General features: G+C 43.5%; 1 protein-coding gene across 5 annotated transcripts in view; it reads left to right on the forward strand.

Annotated features, from left to right (window-relative positions):
* PALLD (palladin, cytoskeletal associated protein) overlaps window positions 1–12,228 on the forward strand; it is a 434,220-nt gene that overhangs the window by 165,290 nt on the left and 256,702 nt on the right. The window lies entirely within an intron of this gene.

Here is a 12,228-nt window from a genome sequence, read left to right on the forward strand (position 1 = left end):
AAAATTTAAAAATACAAGGTAACGATTACTGATGACTCAAAGTATGTACCTTTACTTTCAGTGAAAGGATCCTCCATATTACCTTTGGTAGCAAACATCTTGGAGTGCCTCAAGGGACCTTGTCCTATTAATAAAAACAAACATTTTATATGTAGTAACAACTAATACTTACATGACACTTACAAAATGCACACACACACACAATCATTTACACTTTGCCGTAGCCTACGAGGTATTATTAGTGTTCCTTTTTTATAACTGAGGCCCAGAGAGGTAGAAGAAACTTGTTCAAAGTCACACAAGAATTTGAACCAAGACAGTCTTGCTCCAGGGCCCATATTAACCACTCTATCATACTGATAGGTATTTCAAAATGCTGCATGAATGAAAAATGAATGACAAAAAGATGTTTAAAATTTCAGTAATAAGTTAGCAGTATTATTCAGGGGTGGGTTGTGTAGCAAACTTCTTAAGGCATCTTAAAATACAGTGAAGGGAACTTAAACTTCCATAAAAATCCTGTCTGCTAATGATGATCAGATGTGTCTCCAAGTTCAGATAGAGCACTTTTAAATGAAATTCTTTATTTGCTTGCAAGATTGCTAGAAATATGATAAATTTTGGGATGTGCTGCTTTCATACTACAAATATTAAATGAAATCACATTGGATTTAAGTAAAAGCCTGTCAACTTAATTTAACCAACATTTATTAAGACCCTACTAAGTGCCACACAGTGCAGGTATAAATGTGGTTAAGAGACAATCCCTGATATCAAGGAGTTCTCAATCTAACAGCAGATAAACACATTTTTTAAAAAAAAAAGCCAGGCACAATGGCCCACGCCTGTAATCCCAGCACTTTGGGAGGCCAAGGAGGAGATCAAGATCAGCCTGGCCAACATGGTAAAACCCCGTCTCTACTAAAAATACAAAAATTAGCCGGGCATGATGGCAGGCACCTGTAGTCCCAGCTACCCATCATGCCACTGCACTCTAGCTTGGGTGATAGAGCGAGGCTCAGTCTCAAAAAAAAGAAAAAAAAAAAAACAGATTGTAAAATGATAAAGTAATATTCTAACAAGTGGTATAAGAGAAATTGAAAGCATTTTAAGAACTTATATAAGTTAAATGCATGATATATAAGATATATATAAAATCATATATATACTATAAAATGAGATATTTCACTGCCTCTTGAAACCAGCTGCAGAATCCAACTGGGATAGACTCAAACTCTCACCATACTGATCTTTAACTTTAAATGTGGTTCTTCTGTATACAAGCCTCTGTATACAGTCCTCTTCGGCCAGTCCTTTCAAATCATCTGCCTGAGGTTCTGAATATGAGAAAAATATCCCTCTAGTTCTATGTGCCACGTATCTTTCATATTCGGGACTTCAACAGAGATAGTGGATTTCTTGCAGTGCACAGCTTTTCATGTGATATTGCTGAACTTACTGAGACATCCGACGCCATTGGGTACCTCTGACTATAGATAGATCATAAGTGACTTTAGATAAATTGAAGGGAGGTTAAGGAAGCTGGACATAGCAAGAATGAAGAGTTGTGAAGATTCAGCCTGCTAAGCCCAACAAGTGCTTTAGAAAACTGGCTCCTTGGCCTTGTGAAATATGAATAATTTTTTAAAAAAAGATTTTCGTGTTTTAATCCCTAAGAACAGTTATGTGAAGTGGGAGAGAACCTCAGATAAATTCTTAGCCTCAACTTATGACTCAAAGTAAGAAATCTTTTTATTTTACTTATTCTAGCACTAAATTAGACTCACCCATATTCCTACTGAATTGCTTCCTGAAGCATGTTATTACTACATCACCTGTCGTTGGCAGCCTATCTATCAGAGGGTAGAAAGGTTTCTTTTTGAAATTAAAATCTCAGCAAAGCCTTCTCTAAAAGTTTAACAACGTACTAATTAGAAACTGTCTAAATTCCACTGTCTCATGCATCAAGTTTTAGAATGATACAAAAGAAATTAGAGCTTAAGAACAGTGGCTAGCATTCATTTAGTGTCACCTAGGAGCCAAGCACTGTTCTTCATTTTTACAGAGATCACCTCATTTCATCCTTACAAAAATCACTCCATTTAAAAAATTTTTATTTTTTTAAATTGACAAATAATAATTGTACACATTCATGGGGTATGTAGTTATGCTTTGATACATATTACGTATAGTGATCAGATCAGGGTAATTAGCATATCCATCATCTCAAACATCATTTCTTTGTGTTGAGAACACTCAATATCCTCCTTCTAGCTATTTAAGACCATATAAGGTATTATTGTTAACTACAGTCATCCTATAGTGGTATGTAACGTTAGAACAATGTATTCCTCTTACACTTTTAGCTGTAATTTTGTATCCTTTAACAGTCTCTTCCTATCCTCTCTTCTCCTTCTCCTTTCCAACCCCATTAGTCCCTGTTCTGCTTTTCGCTTCTATGAGATTAACTGTTTTTTTTTTTTTTTTTTTTTTTTGAGACAGAGTCTCGCTCTGTCGCCCAGGCTGGAGTGCAGTGGCTCTATCTCAGCTCACTGCAAGCTCTGCCTTCCAGGTTCACACCATTCTCCTGCCTCAGCCTCCCGAGTAGCTGGGACTACAGGTGCCCGCCACCACTTCCGGCCAATTGTATTTTTAGTAGAGATGGAGATTCACCGTGTTACCCAGGATGGTCTCGATCTCCTGACCTCGTGATCCGCCCGCCTCAGCCTCCCAAAGTGCTGGGATTACAGGCGTGAGCCACCGCACCTGGCCGAGATTAACTTTTTTAACAGAAAGTTAAACACTGCATGTTCTCACTCATATGTGAAAACTAAAAATTACCCTATTTTATAGTTGAAGAAACTGAAGTTTTAAGAGGCTAAGCAATGACTAAGATCACACATATACACACGGCACACACACACACGCCTGGGAGTCAAGGATTCAAACCTAGGCAGTCTGGCTCCTGAATCTGCCCTCTACCCTACAGTATAAAATCCAGACAAACTCATCATCACTGGGGCAGCTACAGTTCCTTGCCTTCATCTCGCAACAGGATTTCAGATCTGAGCACAGCATTTTTCAGGGCATATAATTGAGCACTTTTTGGTCATTCTCAAGAATATAGCAAGTGACTACTGTAAGGGAGGCAGTGGTTCACCCTGGAGACACACAGCAGGGAATAAGCAGGCCTCTGCCCTCACTGCACGAACACTCCAGAAGGGGGTCAGAGTAGCCCAGTAAACTCATAAGGCATTCCAGCAGCGGCAAGTGCTGTGAAAGAAATAAAGGTGGCTGATGGGATGCGGTGATCAGGAAGGCTGCTCCAAAGAGACGACATTTGGTCTCCGATAGGAGCCTGAGAAGGAGCCAGTAGGGAAGGCTGGGGAAAGAGTGCTCCAGACCAAGGGAACAATGCCCTGGTGAGGACAGCCAGATGTGCCTAGGTTGCAGGAAGAAGTCCAGGGTAACTGGAACATCAGATGGAGGAGGTAGCTCAGAGGTGTGGGCCGTAGCTGGGGTACGCAGGACACAGGGCCTATAGTCACTGTTAGTTTGGCTAAATAAAATTGAAAATCATGGAGAGTTTAAACTGATTCATGTTTTCTAACTGACACTTTGGTTGGTAGAAGCCTATTGCAGCAGAACAGAGGAGAGATGCGGGTGCCTCAGGAGGATACAGCGGAGATGAGGGAGTGAGTCAGATTCGAGCTGGGTTCAGAGGCAGGCCCAAAGCCCTGCAGTGGTTCTATGTGGAGGCGAAGGGAGGAAAGGAATCAGGGATGACTGTGGATTCAGCTGTACTATTTGTGAGGACAATGGTGTCAATCTCTAAAATGAGGAAGAAGGAAAAGGAATAGGATTGGGGACAGAAGGAATTAAGTGCTGTCTTTTGAACATGCTGTGTGTGTGTGTGTGTGTGTGTGTGTGTGTGTGTATTTGGAGAGGGAGTCTCGCTCTATCGCTCAGGCTGGAGTGTAGTACCGCAATCTCGGCTCACTGCAACCTCCACCTCCTGGGTTCAAGTGATTCTCTTGCTTCGGCCTCCCAAGTAGCTGGGACTATAGTCACCAGCCACCATGCCTGGCTAATTTTTATATTTTTAGTAAAGATGGGGTTTTGCCATGGTGGTCAGGCTGGACTCAAACTCCTGACCTCAAGTGATCCACCCACCTCGGCCTCCCAAAATGCTGGAATTACAGGCATGAGCCACTTCGTCCAGCCCGAACATGCTGTGTTTGAAATCTCTACTTAGCTAGCCACGTGGATGTGTCAGGCCGGTAGTTGCAAATATAAACATAGATGTCTGGAGCACAGGGTGAGAATGCTGTATTTGGGGAGCATCAGAATATAGATGGTAACTAAAGCTGTGGAACTGGACACACCTCCAGTCAGATCAGCTAGGGAGGAAGAGGGGATGGGGACGAGGAAGGGATCTGAGTCTGAGCCTGGGATACTCCTGCCTGTTGAAAGAGGAGTTGCCAGCAAACAAGATAAGAAAGAAAAGCCCCCAGGGTGTGAGAGAAACCAGGCAGAATGGTGTTAAGGGAAGGCAAGAGAAAGGGTTTCCAGAAGAGGGGGCTACGAGCTGTGTCTGCTGCTGCTGAGAGCTCCAATCAGATGCGGGCCAGGAGGAAACCACTGGGGTCAGCAACAGTGGATGTTGTCAGCGATTTTAGCAAGAGGAGCTTGAGGAATCTGAACAGGGTTAAAGATCAAATGGTACTGGTTGAGAAAAGTTTGTGAAATATGGAAAGAGAAGCAGCAAATAACATATTTGTTGGAGAAGTTTTGCTTAACTGCCAACAGAGATAGGAGCTGGTATCTGGAGTGGAGCACGGGGTCAAAAAGATGGTTTTTACAGTGTGTGTGTTTTCAGGCAGGAGTTACTAGAATATGTTTATAGGCTGAAGAAGATGGTGCAAGAGAGAAAAATAGATAATGCAGGAGGGAGGAGAGTAAGATGGGGAAAGGAAATGGAATCTGTACTAGATGGTGAGAGGGTACCCTCAAGAACTAGCTGGCAGAGAGAGCTTCTCAAGAATTTCCTATGTAAATAGGACAGATCCATGTAAACATGTAAAATAAATAACAGACATCTCAAGTTTCCACCACTGCCTCCTCCTGTGATTGTAAAATGAATTACACAGACTGTAAAATGAGTAGCTTTATGAGCTCCAAAGAGGGCAAGATGGTGGCCCTGAAATGTGGGATGAAGGAATCTGGATTAAACCGGACCTTGTGGATAAAGAGGATTGGGGTCAGGAGGAGAGAAGGGCAGGGCAGCATTAAAAAGGTAGGGAAGGGAACCAGCATGAGGCAGATTGGCAGGTCCTGTTTGACACAGGTTCTCAGTGCTACGAATAATCAGATAAAATGTGTGCCCCTTTGAAGTGACATTGTGAAGCGTGCTGTGATGTGAAATGTGGAATTGTTCCTAATAATCAGATGGGTAAAGCCCTTGGTGCCAGGACCACTGCCATGCCTCTCTAGGCAGAGATTCCATTCACTGGGTTTTGAAAACTTTTGGAGAGAAGCTAAACCAGTTTAGCTTTGGCCATTCTTCGTGTTATCTATTTTAAAATAATCTTTCATGGTATTTTATGATGGCTCTATGCTTTGGTTTCTTCATTTGGAGAAAATTAGATTGTTGTAAGGGCTGAGTGGGTTAATCCACTGGGGTGGTGCCTAGCACACAGTGTAGGCCATTATTTTTAAATACTGTATTTTTATTTTTAAAAAGCTAAAATGTACGGATAAAAAGAAGATATAAAAATCATGTCTAGGCCAGGCATGGTGGCTCATGCCTATAATCCCAGCACTTTGGGAGGCTGAGGCAGAAAAATCACTTAGTCCAGGAGTTCAGCACCAGCCAGAGCAACATAGTGAGACCCCCATCTCTACAAAAAATTTAAAAAATAGCCAGGCATGGTGGTGCACACCTGTAGTCCCAGCTACTTGGAAGGCTGAGGTGGGAGGGTCACTTGAGCCCAGCAGGTCAAGGCAGAAGTAGCTGGGATGGCACCACTGCACTCCAGCCTGGGTGACCGAGTGAGACCCTGTCTCAAAAAATAAAAATAAAAAAGCATGTCTAATCCCACTGCCTTATGAAAGTCGCTCTTAATATCTTTATCTTTCCAATTTTTTTCCTACATGTGAGTACTTAAATTTTGCTGTATCTACTCTTTTGAACTGTTTTTTTTTTTAATTTAACCTATTCTGTCACAGACATCTACCCATGTCATTAAACATTCTTTAAAACCATTTTAATTCCTTTGTAGTCGTTCATCATTTATAAAGTTATGTGTCACTGACATTGCTTCAGTTACTCTGATCTGTAAATGATTCTTGCTGTATTAGTAATTATAGCAACCGATTTAAAAGAGAGGAAAAGAAGTAAATAATAGAAATGAAAGGATGTATTTATTCCTCAAATCTTGAAAGGCAAAATATGTATAAAAGGATAAACTCCATGACTCAGTTCAGTAAAGTCAGTTAGCGATTTAAAACATATCTATATAATATACAAACATAATATATATTTTATTTTTATATGTTTACATATTTTACTTATATATATTAATTATATATATAAAAAAAAATTTTTTTTTGAGGAGTCTTGCTCTGTCGCTCTGTTGCCCAGGATGGAGTGTGGTGGCACGATCTCGGCTCACTGCAAGCTCCGTCTCCTGGGTTCACACCATTCTCCTGCCTCAGCCTCCCGAGTAGCTGGGACTACCATGCCCAGCTAATGTTTTTTTTTTTGTATTTTTAGTAGAGATGGGGTTTCACCATGTTAGCCAGGATGGTCTCAATCTCCTGACCTCATGATCTGCCCACCTCAGCCTCCCAAAGTGCTGGGATTACAGGCGTGAGCCGACGCGCCCGGCCAATATGTATTTTTTAATGGTTGATATCTACCTCTGTGAAGACATCCTATTTCTTGAAGTTGAAGCTATGTGATTCACATCTAGTTTATTTCTACTCAGAAATATATTTTTTCGAGGAAGATATCAGATAGACAGAAATAATTACAACATAGCATTTTCATGAGTATGGGGAAATGGACATTTTGATATATTGTAATTTTATACATATCTCTGGGGAGATGTAAAAAATGGAAATAATAAATATATCCAATAACATTGGAATTATAAAATTATGGTAAATCCACACAAATGAATTTGAAGCAACCTATAGACAATAATGAAGTGCCTATTTACTGACATGTAAAGGCATTTTACAAATATTAAGTGGGAGAAAAAGCAATAATGGAATGGTGTACATAGCATTGTCTGTGTACACAGAGATAAACTTTGGAAGAATGTATTCCAATAATATCTGGGTGGTGGTATTCCAAATGATTTTTTTTCCTCTCATTTTTGCTTCCATGTATTTCCTGGGTCTTTTCCCACAAGAAAGTATTACATTGGGTAGGTTTTCTCTTTTTCTTTTTTTTTTTTTTTTTTTTTTTTTTTTGAGACAAAGTCTTGCTCTGTCTCCCAGGCTGGAGTGCAGTGGCGGGATCTCGGCTCACTGCAAGCCCCGCCTCCTGGGTTCACGTCATTCTCCTGCCTCAGCCTCCCGAGTAACTGGGACTACAGGCGCCCGCCACCACGCCCGGCTAATTTTTTTGTATTTTCAGTAGAGACAGGGTTTCACCATGTTAGCCAGGATGGTCTCGATCTCCTGACCTTGTGATCTGCCCGCCTTGGCCTCCCAAAGTGCTGGGATTACAGGCGTGAGCCACCACGCCCGGCCGGTAGGTTTTTAAAATGAAAAGGGAGCACCTTTTAAAGTCAAGGCAGGAGACTCATTTTTGTGACACTTCCACTGGCCAAAGCCTGGAGCACAATCGTTGGTGTGTGATTCCTGCACTCTGCGTGGGAGGCAGAATAGGAAAAGTTAAGGTTTAGGCAGATAACTGTTAGGCGAACAGATGATACTAACTACAAGGGCTAGAATATGTAACTCTTTCAGACTGGAGCCTACATCCAAAACTGAAAGTGATGGTTAATAAATACAGAGAAAGACGTTAACCTGAGACTCCGTAGTGTTTTTTTTTGTTTGTTTGTTTGTTTTCTTTTTCCCTGACCAGCAGGTGCAAAGCAGATGACTGAAGTGGGAGCAGAGTGGGAGAGGGCGGGAGAATCGCCCTGAGGGGAAGGCAGGGAACTGGCTGGCACAGAGAGGGAGATTTGATCTGCCCCCATCTGCAAGAGCTGCTCTGACACCTGAGACATAAGGTGACTTTCAGATTTCACAAGGGTTGGACAGGTGTGCAAAAGCTAGCAAATGTGTGTTTATTCAGGGGGCGCCAGCCTTTTTGGCCCCTTCTTCCTTTGAAAATCAGCTGGAAGAAGGTAGCAAGAATGGCTTTCTAAAGACAGGTCATCAGAAGGAATTTTTTTGTTTTTTAATGATTGAAACATTTTGAATCAGGTGAAAAGTAACCGTTTTCTCTCCCCAATATTTGGCTACCTTGAGAGTGTCTGTGATAACTTCCATATGATTTTTGCCACCCCTCCCCTTCTCCTAAATGCTTTTATGTTCCAATAAAATGGTCTCCCGGGTTACCCCCGACCTTCTGATCGCCTTCACTGGCTTTTCCTCGGGGTTTCTCAGCTCCCCGCACCTCCTCATCCAGAGAAAACTTTCTCCTGGCCCGTAAGTTGTTTTAGGTGGTTTGTTGTTTGTCCCGTTTGTGTCCCTACCCCGCCAGTTAATCCTGCACACTGGCTTTTCCCAGCCCCCACTCTCGGTGCCGACACGACCAAGTTCAAACAAGTCAGCCCAGCGTCCCGGTCCTGTCTTGTGTTTCGAGATTTGCCTCCCGTTACTGCCCCCAGCCTCCTGCTCTTCTCTCCTTGCACGATCTGCGCCTCGTCCCCAGACAAGCTTTACCACTTGCCAGTTATCTTTCTTCATTCCAGCAGAAGCCTGGAAGGTGTGTGTGAGCAAGGCATGAAGCTAGGCCCTCTGAGGAACCCACACGCGCGCACCTCACGAAGGTCACGTGGAGTGGGGGGAGGTCACGTGGTGTGGGGGGAAGGTCACAGACCACGAGGCTCAAACAACAACAGTGCTTTGCCTGTCACCACTGCTTTCTAGTTATGTGACCTTCCGCCAATTACTTCACCTCTTGGTTTCTTGGTTTCCTTGTCTATAAATTGGACATAACTCGCTTGTTAGTGAGCTTCATGATGATGATGATTAAATGAGGTAAAGTGCCCAGCAGACGCCAGGCACATAGGACATATGCAAAAATCGGTAGTTCCCTTCCTAACCCAGCGTCTATCCTCAGGGAACTCATCATTTTCTAGCAGGCATGATATTCTAGGTGACATGAGTGCTGTAAACAAGAACGCTGGGAGTTCAGAGAAAGAGCACAGAACAGTGCCTGGGCTGACCGTGGAAGATAGCGTCATCAAGAAAAGATGGACAGGAGTTTCCTAGGGAGTGAAAACTATGACTAAGGTACAGGCATGGAAAACAAGCAGGGAGAGAGAGTCCCCACCTTCTCTGTGTCCTAGGGGAGCCTTCCTTGCCACCACCCTTAAAATTGCAGCCCCCCGGGAAGTCCCACCACGGCCCGTGCCCCTCCCCTGCTTGATGATTCTCCTGCTTCACTCACCACTGTATCATGTACTTATTTCTCTTCTGTGTCCTCACAAGAGCAGAGGTGTGTGTGTGTGTGTGTGTGTGTGTGTGTGTGTGTGTGTGGTGTACGTGGTGGGTGTGGGTATGGTGTGTGGGGGGTATGGTGTGCATGTGTGGTGTGTGTCGTGTGGGTGTGGCACGTGTGTGTGGTGGTGTGGCATGTGTGTGTGGTGTGTGTATGTGTAGTGGGTGTGGCGGGGTGTGGTGTGTGTGTGGGTGTGATGTGTGTGGTGTGGGTATGGTATGTGCGTGGTGTGGGTGTGTGTAGCATGGGTATGGTGTGTGGTGTGTGCGTGTGGTGTGGGTGTGTGTAGGTGCGTGTGTGGTGGGGTGAGTATGGATGTGGTGTGTTTGGGGTGTGTATGGTGTGGGGTGTGAGTGTGTGGTGGGGTGAGTATGGATGTGGTGTGTGGGGGGTGTGTGTGTGGTGGGGTGAGTATGGATGTGTGTGGGGTGTGTGTGGTGTGTGGGTTGTGTGGTGTGTGTGTGGTGTGTGGTGGGCTGTGTGTGTGTGTGTATGTGTGGGGGGTGAGTATGAATGTGTGTGGGAGGTGTGTAGGGTGTGGGGGTGTGTGTGTGGTGTGTAGTGGGGTGTGTGTATGTGTGGTGGGGTGAGTATGGATGTGTGTGGGGTGTGTGTAGGGTGTGGGGTGTGTGTGTGGTGTGTGGGGGTGTGTGTGTGTGGTAGGGTGAGTATGGATGTGAGGGGGGTGTGGTGTGTGGTGGGGTATGTGTGTGTATGTGTGGTGGGGTGAGTATGGATGTGTGTGGGGTGTGTGTAGGGTGTGGGGTGTGTGTGTGGTGTGTGGTGGGGTGTGTGTGTGGTGGGGTGAGTATGGATGTGTGTGGGGGTTTGTAGTGTGTGTGGGGTATGTGTGTGGTGTGTGGTGGGGTGTGTGTGGTGTGTGGTGGGGTGTGTGTGTGGTGGGGTGAGTATGGATGTGTGTGGGGGTTTGTAGTGTGTGTGGGGTATGTGTGTGGTGTGTGGTGGGGTGTGTGTGGTGTGTGGTGGGGTGAGTATGGATGTGGTGTGTGTGTGTCTTCTTCACTGCGTATCTGCCTTACTTATGGAGTGCACACACTCAGCTCTCTGACTTAGGGTTACGTGACTTGGAAGTCCAAGAAGTTCTGGCAGATAGAGGTAGAAAATGAAGTTGGAAATCATGAGGGCCATTAAATGACAAATTTGGGGTTTTTTATTTTACTGAGTAGAGACTCTAATCATCTCATTTTTAACAGGGAAGGTGTGCTCTAGGAAAATCTATCCGACACAGGGAGGGCAACGATGAATTTGAGAAGGAGGAGATGGGAAGACAAGAATGGATTATGGTAGTCCAGGCCCCAGGCAAAGAAAGCCTACACTGGATGGTAGACACAGAAATAAATGCGAAGGGACAGCAAACATTCCAGCAGAGTTACCTAAACATGACTGTTTTCAATGTCAATAAAAGACTGAAAAACATATCACAGTAGACTCACTGGAAGGAACACCAGGCAGCTATCCAAGAGAATGCAGTGAACGTATGTATTCTAAATCTACTGATAGGCAAAACTAGCCAAATGCCAAGTGAACATGCCATGTGAATCCATTTGTATAAATATGTACATAAATGTAAATATGTTGATATGCTGTATTAAACTTATCCAGGCCATGTGCGGTGGCTCACGCCTGTAATCCCAGCACTTTGGGAGGCCGAGGTGGGCGGATCACTCGAGGTCAGGAGTTCAAGACCAGCCTGGCCAACATGGTGAAACCCCATCTCTACTAAAAAAAAAAAATACAAAAATTATCAGGGTGAGTTGGCACATGCCTGTAATCCCAGCCACTCAGAAGGCAGGAGAATCGCTTGAACCCAGGAGGCAGGGGTTGCAGTGAGCCAAGATTGCGCCACTGCACTCCAGCCTGGGTGACAGTGCAAGATTCTGTCTCAAAAAAAAAAAAAAAATGACTTATCTGGAACAATACACATCAGACTTAATGTGGTATTTGGGAATGGCGTTTAGGAAGGTACCCACTGATCTTTACTATTAGGCTGCACAATTCTGTGCTATATGGTTATTTTCCTATAAGCATGTATTATTATATAAAAGAATATAAATGACCCAAGTTAAATGTATCTTGTAAACATTAAGAATATACTTTGAACCATTGTAATTTTTTAAGTCTGTCACCTAAAATCTCTTGACGTGAAATATGTAAACATCAAAATCTTACTGCAGTTTACCTTTTGACTAAAAATCTGGTAAGTTGACCCTTTATTTAAGAACTGTAATAATGCAAGTGAATTTGGGAAGGCATGATCCAAAATCAAAGGCCCTCTTATTCAAGAACAGGATCACTGTCATACTCAGTTTTACTCAAGAGCCAGAAAGCGTCTTCTGATTAATGAGCAAAAAAAGACATTATCAATCCTTACCCTGCAATCTCTGGAGAAGGTTACAGTTTAAAAGCATGGATATTCTTCACACACACACACATCTTTATTTCATAGTTTATAGCCATTTAAAAGTACGGTTGTGATGACCACAGTGATAAAAATGAAACTAATAATACATCTGCCATTAAAA

The sequence above is a fragment of the Nomascus leucogenys genome, chromosome 7b, assembly GCF_006542625.1.
Source record: "Nomascus leucogenys isolate Asia chromosome 7b, Asia_NLE_v1, whole genome shotgun sequence".
NCBI classification, from domain to species: domain Eukaryota; kingdom Metazoa; phylum Chordata; class Mammalia; order Primates; family Hylobatidae; genus Nomascus; species Nomascus leucogenys.